This window comes from Phyllobates terribilis, unplaced genomic scaffold (genome assembly GCF_046119375.1).
Source record: "Phyllobates terribilis strain yellow unplaced genomic scaffold, ASM4611937v1 Scaffold_1__5_contigs__length_1240528914, whole genome shotgun sequence".
NCBI lineage: Eukaryota > Metazoa > Chordata > Amphibia > Anura > Dendrobatidae > Phyllobates > Phyllobates terribilis.
In genome coordinates, this window is record NW_027362761.1 from 37,040,016 (window position 1) to 37,060,294 (window position 20,279).

The 20,279-nt window shown below is 43.4% G+C and overlaps 1 long non-coding RNA gene across 2 annotated transcripts in view; it reads right to left on the minus strand.

Annotated features, from left to right (window-relative positions):
* Positions 1–543: 543 nt before the first annotated feature.
* Positions 544–20,279, minus strand: part of LOC141183947 (uncharacterized) — a 145,787-nt gene continuing 126,051 nt past the window's right edge. For both annotated transcript variants that reach the window (XR_012258852.1, XR_012258801.1), the window contains one exon: positions 544–827. This is a non-coding gene — a long non-coding RNA (uncharacterized lncRNA). The remainder of the gene's footprint in view (positions 828–20,279) is intronic.

Here is a 20,279-nt window from a genome sequence, read left to right on the forward strand (position 1 = left end):
TGGAAAAAATGGCACAAAAAATTGTGATTATTGCCACATGTATCACACCAGGGTGAATGAGAGGGACTTTCATGAAGTTCTAACCTGCCCAGAAAATACCATCTTCCTGGCGTGTGCCATGGGCTTTTTTCCTTTCTGCCCATTCCAACCTTTCTTTGTCCTGTTGATTATATGTTTCTCTATGCACCAAGGCAGAAAACGTCCCATAGATTCTAGAAGTCTCCAGTCCACACAATTTTTTGTATACATTCTTGAACAAGAGCATATTAGTTTTTCTTGTCCATGTGGGATCCGCTTTCAAAACAGGCAGCACAAAACCTCCTAAAATCTAATTTATTCACACATTTTGTTGTTTGTTCATTAGCGTGTGTCAATGCAGATGTATTCATGTGAACATAGACCACTAAGGTTCATTTGTCAACAGGGTACAACACTGTAAGGACTCATTCACACTATCGTTTTCTTCCCCTCTCTCCTGTAAAATATTCCTGATTATGAGAAAGTCAAAAAGACATAAAACAATTAAAATATTTTCTAAACAAGTGATTCAATGGCAATTTATTAGATCTCATTTTCCAAAATTAAAATTTTATTGTGAGAAGACATTTTCCGACAACACTAAACAAACTTTAATAAATGTAAAACGCAGATTATTGAAAATGTCTAAACGTTATTGTACAAATTATTTCAGAATGATGTCTGATCAGTGCGTTTAACCTTTTCTGCACAATCTTCTTTGCATCGTCCTCTTTTCTGTGATATTCTTGCGCATTTCCACCAGAATTAAAGTTGTTCATGAATTCCACCTCCGTGTTGTAGCCTTCAAGCTATACAAAGAAACAATACACCATGTTAGTTTGTGTAAATATTTTTTTACAGTGGTTTTTATTAAACTCTGTTACATAATTTTCACACTGAAACCTAATGGAAAAAAAACAAACAATAACTTTCAGATTTTGGTCCCAGTAGACAACACATTGTTGAATTTGTCACTCTGAGCGACTCAAGTGTCCTACTCATTCTTGATCAGGGTTGCACAACCCACTGCCCAGAGGCCAAGTGGCTCGCCATTCTGGAATGCTATGCTGTGAGGTCTCCAACCATTTGGTTAAAGAAATATTGGCTTGTTTATGGCTGTTTGCGTGTAATTTATATATCAAAGAAAAGCGGGGTGTAACACAGTCATCTGTGTCCCCCATAACTTTTAGGAAAATGGGGTCCTTTCCCCCCTCATTGTCACTCCAGAAAGATGGATATGAGTTTTATAGGTGGTCATCTATGCTCGTGGCCATCTTCATTGTAGTTTATGACATTTAAGTTTACAATGAGGAAAGAATATTTACGCAAGGCCTTTCCCTCTCCTATGTGATAACTGGAGGTAAAGGGGGCCCATATTATTCCCATAGGTGCAGGTCTCACTTTCTGGACTATCTTTCTGAAATTTATGGAATATAATTTTGATATGCCAGAAATGTCCCAGATTGACACCCCTCTAAGTTTTATTGTGGCCCTTGGGAGTGATTCAACATGACATATCGTCCTCAGACCAGAAATGGTTGTGCAACACTGTTCTAGATTAACTCCCTGGAGTCGCTGTAGTGAATTTGGTTTAACCACACATGCTCTCCCATCATCCATGAATCTCTTCCACTGGAATAAATAGTGATTTAATGATTGCGGATATATTACGGAAAGGTCTGCAAATGTAGCTGTATCAAATATTAGCTGAAGTTCATTAAACACATTATGTACATTGGATTACACATTAAATGTCAAAGAGACCTATGGCCAGTACTATCCTACAATTGTAAATGTATCCCTTTGATGGTGGCCTGTATCACATGTCCACAATACTTTTAAAATGTTACCACCCCAACTACACAGGTATTCTGATTTCAACAAATCGACCTTTTAATGTTAAAGTTTAAAAATAATTCTTCCTGAATTTTAGGTTCCCATCTACAAACAGTAAGCAAATCTCTAAAAAACTATGAGAAATGGACACACCAAGGCCCAGATTCATTAAGACTAGCGTTTCATACACCTCTTAATGAGGAAGACGCAGGAATAAGATGCGCCAAGTTCATTAAGAGGCATTTGCAACTTAAAGATTTAGGGCCATCTCATCAGTGGCACCTCCGTGTGTCCCGCCAGAAATATAACTCCAGTCAGGGACTAGAGTAACAGTTCTGGCATAAGAAATGCTGCTACTTTTGAAGAATTTGACAGGCAGGTGTATCCACTCCCCATCTAATCTCCTCCATAACTCTGCCCATTTTGGCAGAGCTGCACAAAAATGGCATGAAAACACCAAAACTCACAAAATGTTTGTGCAACTGTGCATTGCGCAAAAAAATTATGACTTTTCAATGTGTTTTACTGCCATATACAATGTGATGAATCGGGGCCAAAGTATATTAGAAAAACTGAAGAATTTAACACAGTGCCTTTAGTTTATCAATGGAGCATCAATGCCCAGTAACTGAGTAAAAATAGTATTTAAGAGAGAAAAAGCTCTTTAATTTATAAGCACCTATTACTTTTTTACATGCATCAGTTTGTTCTTAGGGCTCATACATATGGCAGTATTGTATTTTGTTAGGAGCAGTAATAGGATTGTCTAAGCCCTTTACTGTACATCCATAAGCATCTCATTCCATACTGAAGGTTTTGGTTGTAATATGCTCCATAAAATTTTGTATATAGGGACATATTCTTATCTAGAACTATTTATTCTATGAGAGAAGTCCAATAGAGACTAAAGGAGCTATATAGCTTATGGGCAGTTTTATATAGTCTTGGTGGAAGTGTGCATGAGCTTTACTTTTTATTTTTGTCTCCTATAATTTTGCTTGATATTCATTCTTTCAAACTTTATTCTACATCAGAGCTGGGCAAACTGCTGCCCGCGGGCCACATCCGGCCCTCTGGCTGTTCCAGTCAGGCCCTCGGACCGAGACAGCCGAAGGGCTGAATCAGTGGCCCATGGGCCGCACCGTGCCCTCCCCCGCCCACCATCCATCTGCCGCCACTCGCTGTCACCGCTATCTGCATCCTCAGGATGTAGAAAGCGGTGAATACATTGGTTGAGGACGGGGCCACCGGATCCATCTTCCACCAATTGGCGTGTGCTACAGACAGCAGTCTCGATGATGTTATTTCATTGTGCTGCTGCTGAGAGATTCAGTGGTGTACAAGAGTCAGGAGCAGAGCGCCGAGGGAATGAGAGCGAGGTGAGTAAGTGTTTTTTCTTGTATATAGAATATTTGTATGTATACATGGAGGCTATGAGGGGCCCGCACTGTTTATTGGAGATTATGTAGTGTTCACTCTGTATAGATGGAGGCTATGTGGTGCTCACACTGTACGTATGCAGGCTATGTGGTGCTCACACTGTATAGATGGGGGCTATGTGGTTCTAACACTGTATATATGGAGGCTATGGGGGGCTCACACTGTGTATACAGAGGCTATGTGGGGCTCACACTGTGTATATGAAGGCTACGTGGGGCTCACACTGTGTATTTGAAGGCTATGTGGGGCTCACACTGTGTATATGGAGGCTATGTGGGGCTCACACTGTATATATGGAGACTATGTGAGGCTCACACTGTATATAGGGAGATATTCTTATCTAGAACTATTTCTTCTATGAGAGAAGTCCAATAGAGACTTGCTAAAGGAGCTATATAGCTTATGGGCAGTGATGTATAGTCTTGGTGGAAGTGTGCATGAGCTTTACTTTTTATTTATTTTTGTCTCCTATAATTTTGCTTGATATTCATTCTTTCAAACTTTATTCTACATCAGAGCTGGGCAAACTGCTGCCCGCGGGCCACATCCGGCCCTCTGGCTGTTCCAGTCAGGCCCTCGGACCAAGACAGCCGAAGGGCTGAACAGCGGCCCATGGGCCGCACCGTGCCCTCCCCCGCCCACCATCCATCTGCCGCCACTCGCTGTCACCGCTAGAAAGCGGTGAATACATTGGTTGAGGATGGGGCCGCCGGATCCATCTTCCACCAATTGGCGTGTGCTACAGACAGCAGTCTCGAAGACGTAATTTCATTGTGCTGCTGCTGAGAGATTCAGTGGTGTACAAGAGTCAGGAGCAGAGCGCCGAGGGAATGAGAGCGAGGTGAGTGTTTTTTCTTGTATATGGAATATTTGTATGTATACATGGTGGCTATGAGGGGCCCACACTGTTTATTGGAGATTATGTAGTGTCCTCTCTGTATAGATGGGGGTTATGTGGTGCTCACACTGTACATATGGAGGCTATGTGGTGCTCAAACTGTATAGATGGGGGCTATGTGGTTCTTACACTGTATATATGGAGGCTATGTGGGGCTCACACTGTGTATATGGAGGCTATGTGGGGCTCACACTGTGCATATGATGGCTATGTGGGGCTCACACTGTGTATATGGAGGCTATGTGGTGCTCACAATATGTATATGGAGGCTATGTGCTATGTGGGGCACACACTGTATATATGGAGACTATCTGGGGCTCACACTGTATATATGGAGACTATGTGGGGCTCACACTGTATATATGGAGGCTATGTGGGGCTCACACTGTATATATGGAGACTATGTGAGGCTCACACTGTATATAGGGAGATATTCTTATCTAGAACTATTTCTTCTATGAGAGAAGTCCAATAGAGACTTGCTAAAGGAGCTATATAGCTTATGGGCAGTGATGTATAGTCTTGGTGGAAGTGTGCATGAGCTTTACTTTTTATTTATTTTTGTCTCCTATAATTTTGCTTGATATTCATTCTTTCAAACTTTATTCTACATCAGAGCTGGGCAAACTGCTGCCCGCGGGCCACATCCGGCCCTCTGGCTGTTCCAGTCAGGCCCTCGGACCAAGACAGCCGAAGGGCTGAACAGCGGCCCATGGGCCGCACCGTGCCCTCCCCCGCCCACCATCCATCTGCCGCCACTCGCTGTCACCGCTAGAAAGCGGTGAATACATTGGTTGAGGATGGGGCCGCCGGATCCATCTTCCACCAATTGGCGTGTGCTACAGACAGCAGTCTCGAAGACGTAATTTCATTGTGCTGCTGCTGAGAGATTCAGTGGTGTACAAGAGTCAGGAGCAGAGCGCCGAGGGAATGAGAGCGAGGTGAGTGTTTTTTCTTGTATATGGAATATTTGTATGTATACATGGTGGCTATGAGGGGCCCACACTGTTTATTGGAGATTATGTAGTGTCCACTCTGTATAGATGGGGGCTATGTGGTGCTCACACTGTACATATGGAGGCTATGTGGTGCTCAAACTGTATAGATGGGGGCTATGTGGTTCTTACACTGTATATATGGAGGCTATGTGGGGCTCACACTGTGTATATGGAGGCTATGTGGGGCTCACACTGTGCATATGATGGCTATGTGGGGCTCACACTGTGTATATGGAGGCTATGTGGTGCTCACACTATGTACATGGAGGCTATGTGGGGCACACACTGTATATATGGAGACTATGTGGGGCTCACACTGTATATATGGAGATTATGTGGGGGTCACACTGTATATATGGAGACTATGTGGGGCTCACACTGTATATATGAAGGCTATGTGGGGCTCACACTGTATATATATGGAGACTATGTGGGAGCGCACGCTGTATATAGGGAGGCTATGTGGGGGCTCACACAGTATATTGGAGGCTATGTAGGTGGCTCACACTGTATATAGGGAGGCTATGTGGGGCACATGCTGTATATAAGAGGTTGTGTGGGGAAAATACTGTATATCAAAGGCTATGCGGGGCACATGCTGTATGTTGGGAGGCTATGTGGGGGCTCACACTGTATGTAGGGAGGCTATTTGGGGCTCACGTATATTTGGAGGCTATGTGGTGACTCACGCTGTATATTTGGAGGATATGTGGGGGCTCACTCTGTATATAGGAGGCTATGTGGGGGCTCATGTTGTATATAGGAGGCTATGTGGGGGTTCATACTCTATATAAGGGGATGTCAGCATACTTAATTCAATTAATACAATTAATATTAATATAAATAACTATAATTAATATGTTAATAATTTTGAGCAAAATTCATTTCAGCCTATTGGTTCGGCCACAGCAGTCACAGTCTCTAATGTGGCCCCTCAGGAAAATTAATTGCCCACCCCTGTTCTACATCATAGTATTTTTATGCATATAAATTGAGCTACCATTACATATTAAGTAGCTGTAATTTTATTTTCCCCACTATCTCATATTATTCATTCAATTCCCACACACAAATGAATCTCGTTCACTTCTATGTATTGTTCTGCACTTCCACCTGTATTTCCCTGAGGTATATTCTCATTGCTGTTTGACTGCTGTAGTCTTTTAGTGCAGCAGCCAGTTATTGTGGTGTAGTTAAAAATAATCCTGTTCGTCCAGTGCATAGGAAAACCACTTCATTAGGTTAATGTACATTATTGGTAAAGGCACATTATTCTTTAACACATCTATTGTTTTTTTTAGTGGCAATGGGTCATCAGAAAACGCCTATTGTTTAAATCAGGTTTCTGTGATTTTTTTTTTTTCCATTTTTGGCAATTTTGTATCCACATCACAATATTTTGATAGCAATCTTTATTCACAAAAAATATAAGTTTACAAAAGTAGAAAGACACCGCATATAATATAAAACCATTTAAAAGCACATAAAGACGTAACTTCCTAGCCATCACTTCTGGTAGAGCCATCTGGCTCCCACATGGACATGTACAAATGTAAATAGAGGCACAACTAAACTGGGAAATCATACTTACACATAGCAAATCATGGCGAACCAAAATACCAGCAGCATTGCAGCACAACAAATGATGTAGTCGATAGTGTAGAAACGAATAGAAGCATGCAGAAGAGGTCAAGTAATGTGTCCCTGTATACCATAACCAGGGGTTCCACCATCAGTCCATGTAGGTGAGACCAATTCTGATTCACTGGCTTCCACAATTTTCCATACATGCACACTAAAGTAACCTATGGGAATTTGGCTGTGGTTGACAGACATACTTCACCACCAATATTGTTGATTAAGGCAGACGTTCATACAGACAGCCTTACCCTTCCTTCCCCCTCTCACTCACCTTAATAAATAATAAATTCCAATCTCAACGCATGCCCAAATCTCCCTCCAATATTAAAAATGTTTACCACCAAATCCTTATTTAAATCCTATAATAAGAGTGCGTACATTTTTATGGTTAAACCTTTAGAACCCTACTTTTTATATTAGCAAATCTGCCATTTCCCAATTATCCACCCACAAATGCTGTACCTTTTTATGTATTGCTAATTTCAATTGAGTTGTACCAAAAAAATTGCTTTTTGATCCACATACTACTTTTTTTCAACTCATGAAACTAATAATTTACCCTCCTTGTATAGGATATATTTTTTACACCCTTCTTTAGTCAAAAACTTTTCCTTGTAATAAACCTACTTTTTTAAATGTAACTTTCCCTATAATGGGGTACATTCCATGATCTAATCTTTCCCATTATTTTTTTGCTTCCCCACCCCATACCTTGATATAGGATTTGTGACATTTTCACGTTAAATAAGCCGCTTCCAAGTTTTCAAAAATTGTTTCCCACCTATTGTTACAGTGCCTACAAGTAGTATTCAACCCCCTGCAGATTTAGCTGGTTGACACATGCGGAATTAACTTGGCATTGTGACATTTGTACTGTAGATCAGCCTGGAAGTGGGAAATGCACTGCAGCAAATTTTGGTTTTGTTTTGTTTTTTTTAAAACGTTAAAAGTTAATTCAGAGTGTCATTTATTATTCAACCCCTCAAACCACAAGAATTCTGTTTACTCCCCCTAAAGTATTAAGAAGTAGTTCAGGCACCAAGAATAATGAGCTTCACATGGGTGGATTAAAGATCTCTTTTGCCAGCCTTTTCTGACAATTTAAGACCCTCCCCAAACTTGTGAACAGCACTCAGACATGGTCAACATGGGAAAGACAAAGGAGCATTCCAAGGCCATCAGAGACAAGATCGTGGAGGGTCACAAGGCTGGCAAGGGGTACAAAACCCTTTCCAAGGAGTTGGGCCTACCTGTCTCCACTGTTGGGAGCATCATCCGTAAGTGGAAGGCTTATGGAACTACTGTTAGCCTTCCACGGCCTGGACAGCCTTTGAAAGTGTCCTCCCGTGCCGAGGCCAGGCTTGTCCGAAGAGTCAAGGCTAACCCAAGGACAACAAGGAAGGAGCTCCGGGAAGATCTCATGGCAGTGGGGACATTGGTTTCAGTCAATACCATAAGTAACGTACTCCACCGCAATGGTCTCCGTTCCAGACGAGCCTGTATGGTACCTTTACTTTCAAAGCGTCATGTCAAGGCTCGTCTACAGTTTGCTCATGATCACTTAGAGGACTCTGAGACAGACTGGTACAAGGTTCTATGGTCTGATGAGACCAAGATCGAGATCTTTGGTGCCAACCACACACGTGACGTTTGGAGACTGGATGGCACTGCATACAACCCCAAGAATACCATCCCTACAGTCAAGCATGGTGGTGGCAGCATCATGCTGTGGGGCTGTCTCTCAGCCAAGGGGCCTGGCCATCTGGTCCGCATCCATGGGAAGATGGATAGCACGGCCTACCTGGAGATTTTGGCCAAGAACCTCCGCTCCTCCATCAAGGATCTTAAGATGGGTCGTAATTTCATCTTCCAACAAGACAACGACCCAAAGCACACAGCCAAGAAAACCAAGGCCTGGTTCAAGAGGGAAAAAGTCAAGGTGTTGGAGTGGCCTAGTCAGTCTCCTGACCTTAACCCAATTGAAAACTTGTGGAAGGAGCTCAAGAATAAAGTCCACATGAGACACCCAAAGAACCTAGATAACTTGGAGAAGATCTGCATGGAGGAGTGGGCCAAGATAACTCCACAGACCTGTGCCGGCCTGATCAGGTCTTATAAAAGACGATTATTAGCTGTAATTGCAAACAAGGGTTATTCCACAAAATATTAAACATAGGGGTTGTATAATAATTGACCCACACTTTTATGTTTAAAATTTAATAAAATTCAACTGAGCAACATAACTTTTTGGTTTGTAAGATTTATGCTTCTGTTCATAAAACCTACTCTCGTTTGCAGTTTGAAGGCTCTAACTTATTTGCATCTTATCAAACCAGCTAAATCTGCAGGGGGTTGAATACTACTTGTAGGCACTGTATCTCTACCGAAACCATGGTCCAATGCTCGACGAACCTCCCAAATTACTTGAAAATGAAAACTGCTCTTGTTGAACCCTATATTGTAAAATGGATTCAAATCTACCCTTCATCACCTTCCATTTCAATCTAACTCCCTCAAGGCCTGTATCATCGCATCTCCTTTTTGACTGGTCTTACTCCGCTTTCAGCTTTTTTTTTTATATGTAACATATTTTCTCTTCAGCTGACAGAATACCCTTAAACAGGCCTTAAAGGCATCCCACATTCACTGTCTTGAAGTGGAATTGTCGTTGTTAAGAAAAAGAATAATACAGCTCTATATTTTTATGGATTACGTCATTATTGCTTATTTCAATCCAAACTGGATTTATCTTCTAGTAGTTGCATTTTCTGTTAACTTATCTCAACCAACAAGAGAAATTTGGTTAGAGAGTTCCTTTAATTGATAAGCCACTTTCAACAAATATAGTATGATTTATATGTTAATTAATGCTAGGTCTATTCTTAATTGTACCTTTCTAAAATTCAGAATAACAAAAAACAAAATTTTCTTTGGGTTAATCAATTATTGTGCCATCCTATCTGTTGATTTAAATGATCAAAACCTGTTATCCCACTGTTCCCACACCCTCCTCCTAGGGCTACGCGGTAAATTGCATTAATTTCATTAATTTTTCATCTGTCTGTTGCCTTTCTGTCTCAGTCTGATTTTGGTCAGAACCATAAATTCATATTTAGGTTTGCCCCTAAAGGCGAGGCTAATATTAGGATGAGTGGAAGCCACAGCAATTTGTGAAAGAAGCTATGTAGTGTGACAGCGCTGTGGACGAAGAGAGATAGACCTTGGAACAGAGCTGAGGGAGATGTTTCTAAACCAAAAAAATTGGCAGATGCTGCTCACCTCTGGAGGATTCTGTATTGTCATGTTTGTGGTGACTCTATTGAGGCTTGACGTGACTTATTGCTGCAGTTGAACCTTCAGAAAGATTGGGTCGCAGTATCAGCCTGAAGTTCAATCTGCAGGGGCTTAACTAGGGAAGAGAGGCAGGAAGGGCATGTGCCCCGGGTCAGTTAGCAGGATACAATGACCTATTAGGTGGACAGTCCTCCTCTCATGGTACTACGTCACTAATAAAGGAGGCGAACATGAGACCGACCAATACTATTATACCATCAATATTTGGGAATACTACCATAGCACCAACAAATGGAACCAGTATTCCTCAAATGCCTATGAATACACAAATACTATCAACAAATGGGAACAATATCCCACAAATACCTATGACCCCACAAACTACTGTCTAAAATTCAATAACTACTCATCCAGTAATACCAGCTACAATGACTCATTTCCCTATTTTTACAGGTACAACACAAACAGTCTCTTTTTTTAGGACTTCAGCGACCAAACTGAGTGTACCTAATGAAAAAAGATTGATAGTCTTCAGATCTACAATCTATCCTCTGCACATTTAAATGAGGATCAATATTCACTTCTGAAAAAAAGACTTTTGCTTACACCTACCACATCCTTTGATTGTTTTACCTGGACCAAAGATATACATTTATTTGTTAGGAAGCTAGCCCTACATAAGTTCCATCTGAATAAGGACAGGGACCCAATGATGATGAGGAAAAAAGAAGAGGAAGCAAACGGTATATTGGAAGATTTACAAAGGGAAGTACCAATATATTCAGATATACATCACCCTTGTTCATCCTTAAAACCTAAAAGTAAAAAACACCCCTCCTTTTTCACAATACCATAATATTGCGACCTTTGTGAATATGATAGAAAATTATTTATAGAAAATAAGACAAAATACTAACAGTAAAATGTCAAATATTCAAGAAAACCAGAGCATTAAAAGAACTAACAGATAAAGAGGATTTAACAATCAAACCTTCTGATCAAGGGGGAAACCTAGTGCTATGGATACAAAGGACTATGTAAGAATGGTAAGGGACCTTTTGGGAGACAGTAGAACTTATACCACTTTGAAAAATAGTCCTACGGATACTTACCTTAAAGAACTGCAGACTATCTTGAAAAGAGCCCTTATAGATAACCTGATTTTTAAGGATGAATATACATTTTTATTCAATAAACCAACCATAGCAACCTTTTACGCACTACCAAAGGTCCACAAAAATATTATACCAATACCAGGATGACTGACAGTGTCAGGGAATAACAATCTAACAGCGGGAGCTAGTAAATATCTAGATGAGATCCTAGCCCCATTTGTACACACTTAACCTTCTTTCATTCGGAATGCCAAAGACATGGTATTCAAGTTGAGAGATATCACTGTGTCAGACACGACTATACTTACTAGCCTGGATGTAGAGGCCTTATACAGCAATATTGATCATGAATTAGGTATCACAGCAAAAGCACATTTTTTGAGCAGTAAGGGTTTGGATCACATAATGCATTTGTTTTGTCACTATTAAGATTTGCTTTGACACATAATTATTTTAGTTTTGATAATATCTTTTATCGTCAAAAGTAAGGAACAGTGATGGGCACGACTTGTCTACCTACTTTTGCTAATGTATTTTAAGGATAGTGGTAAGATAAACATGTTTTCAGGGAGGATTTATTATTCTACACAAGTCACATCTTATTTTGGGGAAGATCTATCTATGAGATTTTAATTTTGTGGGATGTGACACTGTTTTCTTGGATCTATTTTGAATGATAATCAAATAGGAATGTTTTTCACACATGAAATTGGACAGAAAAGCATTAATTTCTTGGACTTAGCCATTTCTATTGACAGTAAAGTAAAGGTTGTGTACATAGGGACATATACAGGAAGCCCACGTCCACCAACAATCTCCTGCACTGGGAAAGCTGACACCCCCCTCCATCATTGAAAGCCGGAATTCCAGTGGGTCAATACCTTCATGCTAAACGGAATTGTTGGATGAGATATCTTTCTATAGACAAAGTCAAGACCTATTTACACATTTTACAGCGAGAGGGTATCCAAAGAGAGTTTTACATAAAGCGTTTAATAGTGCAAAAACAACAAATCGTTATTCATTGATAAATCCGAACAGCTACCCCACAAAGTAAAGTAATAAGATATACAGGCACATATGATGATCAATCAAGTACAATGTACAAAATTCTCCCCAAAAAATTGGCCTATCCTCATTGCTGACCCAGGTTTGAGGGAGATTGTTGGTCGACACCCGGAGGTTACTTTTCGTAGGGTGATAAACTTACAAGAATATGTGACAGATAGCCACTTTATTTTAAACAAGAAATACAATAGATCTATGGAGGTGAAAGGAAGAACATCAGAGTGGTTCCAATCCTTGTGAAAGCTGTTCCTTTTGTAAATCCTTACCTGGGAAAAAATAATTTACTAATCCTTCAGATAATTGGAAGTATTATAATAGGGATCAAATTAACTGTAAATCTAAAAGAGTTGTCTAGCTAAGTATCCCTGTGCAAAATTATATGTGGGAAAAACAGCCCAACAATTTAGAAGGTCGATTTCTAAGCATCTCAGCTCAATTAATACAGAGACAGATGCTCCCTTTTCTTGTAATATGAGAGGTGTTCATGCTACAAAACTCCTAGACTTAGAATTTTGAAGCATAAGAAAAATGACTGTAGGCCTAAGAAAGGGGAATTTGGATAAAATCCTACTAAAACAAGAAGCCAAATGGATTTATATTAGTGTTGAGCGAGCACTAAAATGCTCGGGTGCTCGAAGCTCGGGCCGAGCTCACCATGATACTCGGGTGCTCGACCCGAGCAACGAGCCTAATGTTAGCCTATGGGAGACCCGAGCATTTTTGCGGCGGCACCCCCGGCAGTCTGTAGAAAGCCTAAAAAGTGCCCAAAACGATAGTGACAGTGCTCAAATGACATGGGGGCAACATGGGGACCGCTCCAGGAAGCATTTCTGACCCCCAGGTCACTGCTGTCAACAACGTGGTCAGAGGTATTAAGCCACTTTTACGGGCTCACAATAAAACGTTCAAAAACGAAACTGAAACTGCTTTCCTGTGAAATATGTTAAGGAACTTCCTTTCCAGGGTAAAGACTTGCGTATAAGGTAAAATAAATAACCAAAAACAAAAATACTCCTCCACACCTTGGGCTATGTTCACAAGTAGCATTTTTCATGCGTTTTTGCACTTTTGTATTGCTTTCAACCGTGACAAATGCATTCACCGGGAAATGTCATTTTAACATTTTACAACCTTATCTGGCCATGTGCTGTGTGACACATGCATACAGTGCTGAAAAGACATGGGAACAGCATGGGGAAGACCCCTGGAAGCATCTCTGACACCCAGGTCACTGCCTAAAAGTGTGCCCATCAGAAGTGATCCTTGCCGCATCAGAAGATGCAGACTTGCAACTATCCCCGTGCAAGTCCTTGTCCCAGGGCAGTGTTCAATTGTACCTCCCCCATTCCTTGCAATGCAAGCACAAATATGCAGCCAACCACCCACCCACCCGCAGGCTGCAATACCATACTGCTAGCTTTCACTTGAAATGGGGCCTTTTAGTTTGGAGGAGGCCGAATCTGGCCACTACCTCATGGCTGCTTCGGCAGCGAGGTATCCATACTCAGTTCCCAGCCGCCCAGTGGCCGGGTGTCCACGCTCGGTCCCCAGCCGCCAGGGGGCGGCCGGGTGTCCATACTTGGTCCCCAGCCGCGCTGCGGCCAGGTGTCCACACACGGTCCCCAGCCGCCCCTATTTCTCCTGTCACCTTCCCACACACTTTTCTTAGACTGGCCTGCTTTAGGGCAGCATTGGACGAGCCCACCAGAGAACCAGACTCCTCCGGTGGGCCCTGGCTTCTCCATCAGGGGAGTTGAGAGTGCCAAGGTGAGGAGCATGATGATGATGATAGATGTTAGCATCTGCTTTGTTTTCTTGGAATGCAAGCGCATGTATGTAGTAGCGGCTAGGCCTGAGGTGGTCAGCGTTTTGGCGCATATCCTACCTCCTCCGAGGATTGATGGATGTTTTCCTGCTACTATCCCAGTTCTATGACTCCCGTTAAAACAAAGCTTCAGTTGATAAATGATGGATGAGGTGGTGGCAAAGGAGAAAGAGCATGAGGAACAGGGACCATTCACATCAATATCAGGCCTGTCAACCACACATGTCTTGTAGGATATGTTTCTGTAACAAAAGGAGCCGTTCAGCTACACAGTTATAGGGCATACAGTGAGTGCAATGCCTACCAAAAATTTCGAGGCACTCCAATGCCCCTTGGAAGTGACATGGAGGTCAGAGGGCCTTAACTAAACCGTTTTTTCCATTTATAGCAACTGGGTCTCCTGTACTCTGTTGGCATAAGCAGTGAATGGAAGGCTTTCCAAAAATTATGAGGAACTGCAATGCCCCTTCAAACAGACGTGGATTACAGCGTACTAAAAACCTTCTACCCATTATTGGGGAGTGGGTCTCCCTTAGTTTTCGCCTTTTCATTGAAAAGCAAAAGCTGACTAAAATTAGGAGGAAATGCAATGCCCGTTGGAAGAGTTGTGGAGGTTAGAGGTAATTAAAAACAACATTTCAATTCCCCTTGGAAGAGCTGTGAAGTTCAGAGTGGTTTAAGAAGAAGCTTTTAATGCCCCTTTGAAGAGACGTGGAGGTCACAGTAGCTTAACAAGACGATTTTAATGCCCCTTGGAAAAGTGGTGGAGGTCACAGTAGCTTAACAAGACGGTTTTAATGCCCCTTGGAAAAGTGGTGGAGGTCACAGTAGCTTAACAAGACGGTTTTAATGCCCCTCGGAAGAGACGTGGAGGTCGCAGTAGCTTAACAAGACGGTTTTAATGCCCCTTGGAAAAGTGGTGGAGGTCACAGAAGCTTAACAAGATGGTTTGAATGCCCCTTGCAAAAGTGGTGGAGGTCGCAGTAGCTTAACAAGACAGTTTTAATGCCCCTTACAAGAGCCATACAGTACAGCATCTTAAAAACATTATTCCTATTATTGGGGAGTGGGTCTCCCATAGTTTTGCTTATGCCTTCCAAGCAAAAGCTGCCAAAAATTAGGACGGAGGAACTTGCAATGCCCCTTACAAGAGCCATGCAGTACAGCATATTACAAACATTATTCTCATTATTGGGGAGTGGGTCTCCCATAGTCTTTGCTTATGCCTTCCAAGCAAAATCTGCCAAAAATTAGGATGGAGGAATTTGCATGGCCCCTTACAAGAGCCATGCAGTACAGCATATTACAAACATTATTCCCATTATTGGGGAGTGGGTCTCCCATAGTCTTTGCTTATGCCTTCCAAGCAAAATCTGCCAAAAATTTGGATGGAGGAACTTGCAATGCCCCTTACAAGAGCCATGCAGTACAGCATATTACAAACATTATTCCCATTATTGGGGAGTGGGTCTCCCATAGTCTTTGCTTGTGCCTTCCAAGCAAAAGCTGCCAAAAATTAGGAGGAAATGCAATGCCCGTTTGAAGAGTCGTGGAGGTTAGAGTTAATTAAAAACAACATTTCAATGCCCCTTGGAAGAGCTTTGGAGTTCAGAGTGGTTTAACAAGATGCTTTTAATGCCCCTCGGAAGAGAAGTGGAGGTCGCAGTAGCTTAACAAGACGGTTTTAATGCCCCTTGAAAAAGTGGTGGAGGTCGCAGTAGCTTAACAAGACGGTTTTAATGCCCCTCGGAAGAGACGTGGAGGTTGCAGTAGCTTAACAAGACGGTTTTAATGCCCCTTGGAAAAGTGGTGGAGGTCACAGTAGCTTAACAAGATGGTTTTAATGCCCCTTACAAGAGCAATACAGTACAGCATCTTAAAAATATTATTCCCATTATTGGGGAGTGGGTCTCCCACAGTCTTTGTTTATGCCTTCCAAGCAAAAGCTGCCAAAAATAAGGACGGAGGAACTTTCAATAATGGCAACACGGACCACGGTCACCCTGGTGGTATAGTGGTGGTGGAGGCTGAGGATAAGGAGAAGAACAAAAAACAGCCGAAATGAGGAAGCGTATACCCATGTGTGGGTGTGAAGCGGAGCATGTGAATACACCTCCCGAAATAACACAGTAGATTTGACTTTATGTTACTCTGCTGTAATTTGGTGGTGATGAGAAGTCTGGCCCAATCCAGCCCTTGTTAATTTTGATAAGGGTCAGCTTGTCAGCATTGTCAGTTGACAGGCGAGTGCGCTTATCAGTTATAATTCCCCCAGCGGCACTAAAAACACGCTCTGATAACACGCGCCTCAGGGTCTGAGAAAACTGTCCCAGAATGTTGACAGTGTTCGCCTGCCTCTGCTGGATTGGAGTTGTGTCTCTCTCGCATGTACGCCTTGGTTGGGCAACGAACTGTGACCTCTGCCGCTAGCGTGTTCAGATGTGATTTTTTTTTAACAGTTTTGCAGCATGGGCCTTCTGCTACTGCCCCATTTTTGTAGACCTCTCCACCTCAGGAATAAGAGAGTGAAAGTTCTCCTTGTAGCGGGGGTCTAAAAGTGTCACCAACCAGTAATTACTGTCACCCAACATTTTGACAACGCGAGGGTCACGGTTAAGGCAGCGTAACAAAGTCAGCCATGCGTGCCAGGGCATGACTTCCGTGTCCTCACCAAGATGACGACTGACCATGCTCTCCTCCTCCCCCTTGTCCTCAGGCCACCCACGCTGAACCGACGGTATGACAGTTGTACAGGTACTACCGTTTACAGCGCATGATACCAGCTCCTGTTCTTCCTCCTCCTCCTCTCCCTCATTGTCCCCCAATGCACGTTGGGATGAGATGGGCTGTGTGTAATCGACCGCTACGGCTTCTTGATCCATCTCATCATACTCTGGTTGCAATGCCTCCTCTTTAATTCTCTGCAGAGAGCGTTGCAAAAGACAGACAAGTGGAATGCTGACGCTAATGATGGCGTCATCGCCACTCACCAACTTGGTGGACTCCTCAAAGTTTGTCAAGATGGTACTTATGTCAGACATCCAGGTCCACTCCTGAGGTCTTATGTGTGGAGTCTGACCTGAATATCGATGGCCTTGTTGCAACTGGTACTCCACAACTGCTCTCTTCTGCTCACAAATTCTTTGCAACATGTGGAGGGTAGAGTTCCAACGTGTGGGGACATCACACACCAGTCGGTGTGACGGAAGCTGCAAACGCTGCTGCAACACAGCAAGGGCGGCGGAAGCTGTAGCCGACTTGCGAAAATGAGCTGACAGGCGTCGTACTTTGACGAGCAGATCTGGTAACTCGGGGTATGATTTAAGAAACCGCTGAACCACGAGGTTAAGCACATGAGCCAGGCATGGTACCTGTGTGATCTCGCCTCGCCTCAGAGCCGCCACCAGGTTACGGCCATTGTCACACACGACCATGCCTGGATGTAGGTTCAGCGGTCTCAACCACAGATCTGCCTGCTCTTTCAAAGCTGTCCACAACTCACAAGCAGTGTGAGGTTTCTCACCTAAGCTTATGAGTTGCAGCACAGCCTGTTGCCGCTTGGCGGAGGCAGTACTGCAGTGCTTCCAGCTTGTAACTGATGTGGTGATATCTGAGATGGAGGCTGAACATGAGGAGGAGGAGGAGGATGATGAGCAGGAGCTGTACACTGTGGGGGCAACTCTGACTGACATAGGGCCCGCAATCCTCGGTGTGGGGAGGATGTGTTCCGTCCCAAGGTCCGACTGGGTCCCGGCTTCCACTATGTTTACCCAGTGTGCCGTCAGAGAGATGTACCTTCCCTGGCCACAAGCACTTGCCCACGTGTCCGTTGTCAGGTGGACTCTCCCAGTAACTGCGTTGTTGAGGGCATGGCAGATGTTTTGGGACACGTGCTTGTGTAGTGCGGGGATGGCACACTGGGCAAAATAGTGTCGGCTGGGGACTGAGTACCGAGGGACAGCCACCGTCATAAGGTTGCAGAAGGATTCCGTCTCCACCAGCCTAAAAGGCAGCATTTCCAGCGCAAGCAGTCGTGAAATGTGCAAATTTAGGACTGTGGCCTGTGGGGCGTTGGCTGCGAATTTCCACTTTTGTTCAAAGGTCTGGGATATGGACAATTGAACGCTGCGGTGGGACGTGGACGTTGATGCTGTTTCTTGAGAAACTGCCATAACAAGTGAAGACTGAGAGGAGGGGGCATCTTTGCATGCAGTATGGACAGGGGATTGCCTTGCACACACAACAGGGGGTTCTATTGCACGCACAACAGTGGAAGAAGCAGTGGTGACACCCGCTGACACTAGTCGTGGACCCTGGGGTTCACCCCACAAAGTCGGGTGCTTTGCTGCCATGTGCCTGATCATGCTGGTGGTGATCAGGCTGGTAGTTTTGTCACCCCTGCTGATGCGGGCATGGCAGGTGGTACAAATAGCCTTTTTGGGGTTATCAGCAGAGTCTTTAAAAAATTCCAGACTCTGGAAGAACTACAGGTTGTACTGGCAACGTCCCTCGTGTTGGTGTTACGGGGAACTGTTGCCTGCCTTCTGTGTGCGGCCACCACACTGCTTCTTCCTGCCTGTTGGAGTACTCTGCCTCCCTCACCCTGTGTGCTGCTGGCCTCGCTCTGCATGTCCTCCTGCCACGTTGGGTCAGTTACTAGATCATCCACCACCTCCTCCTCTTCCACTTGCGCACCACGATCCTCCTTCTCACTTCCTGGCAATTGTGTCTCATCATCGTCCACCTCTTGTGACAAATTGCCATCATCGACTTCCTGTGGCCGTGGCTGTTCAAATATTTAGACATCGCTACATGGGATCTCCTCTTCCACCACTTCAAGCAGAGCAGGCGAGGGGCACAAATCTGGAAATGGACCAGTGAACAGCTCTTCAGAGAGTCCAAGTGTGGAATCAGTTGCTGTCTGACGACACTCGGCATGGTGGGAGGAAGGAGCATCAGGGTGAGGAGGAGTATGCGGTCGAGACTCACGGCTACTAAGATTTGACCATGTGGAAGACAGACCGGAGGTGTTGTTGCCCAGGTAACTGGAAGTATTATCTGCTATCTAATTAATAACCTGTTCACACTGATCAGGTAGCAATACTGGTGTTGTTCTGTGCTTCCCTAGTAATTCAGTCAAGAACTGGGAGTGAGAAGATGTGGCTGTTGGTTGTGGCACATTTTCACCTTGGCCACGGCCCCGTCCTCTGCACGCACCATCACCAGAACGTCCAGTTCCACGTCCCTTGCCACGCGCCTTGCCCATTGTAAATGAAGTAAAATAGCTTACACTCGCACTATCAATGGGAAAAGGGTAATAAAAAGGAGATTAGAACCGTGGAAGAGGAAAACCACAGTTCTATTTCTCTAGCCTACACCCGACTCTTTTAAACAATCTGAACAATCAGGGAGAAACTATTACTGTTTTTTTTTTACAGAAAAAATACCAAAAGCTAGATAATAGAGATTTTTTAACGTGGAACGGCAAAACCACAGTTATAATTTACTGGTGTATACCAGACTTTTTTTAAATAGATATATTTGTGGCTGAACAGTGAGCGACACACTCAAACTGTTTTTTTTTTAGGTAAAAATGGCCCAAAAGTGGATAATACAGAGATTTGAACCGTGGAACTGCAAAACCACACTTCTATTTCTCTGGCCTACACCAGACTCTTTTAAACAGATATATTTGTGTCTGAACTGTCACAGACACACTTTTTTTTTTGGGGGGGGGGGGGTCACCAAAAGGTTAATAATACGGGTATTTGAACAGTGTGAAGGAGGAAAAAAAAAATGACGATTTAGATGAAAAAAAAAGGATTTTTCCTGGGTCCCCAGGACCTGGAGCTAAGTCCAGAAATTTCAGCAACATGAGCACACAGGACTGTAATGTAGCGTTTGCTGGTATAACCACTGCGTCTCCTATACAGCCTGCCTGCCTGCCTGATATCTGGGATGGCTATTAGTCCTGAGAAGGACTGTTTGTTTAATTTGGCAGCCTTTACAGACCCTACACTAACTATTTCGCAGTATATATCTCTCCCTAAATCAGCAGCGCTGTCCCTACACTGTCTGATCCCGGCCGTCTGTGTCCAAGATGGCGGCGCCCGGTTTTAAATACTCGAGGTGACGCTGTGCGTCCA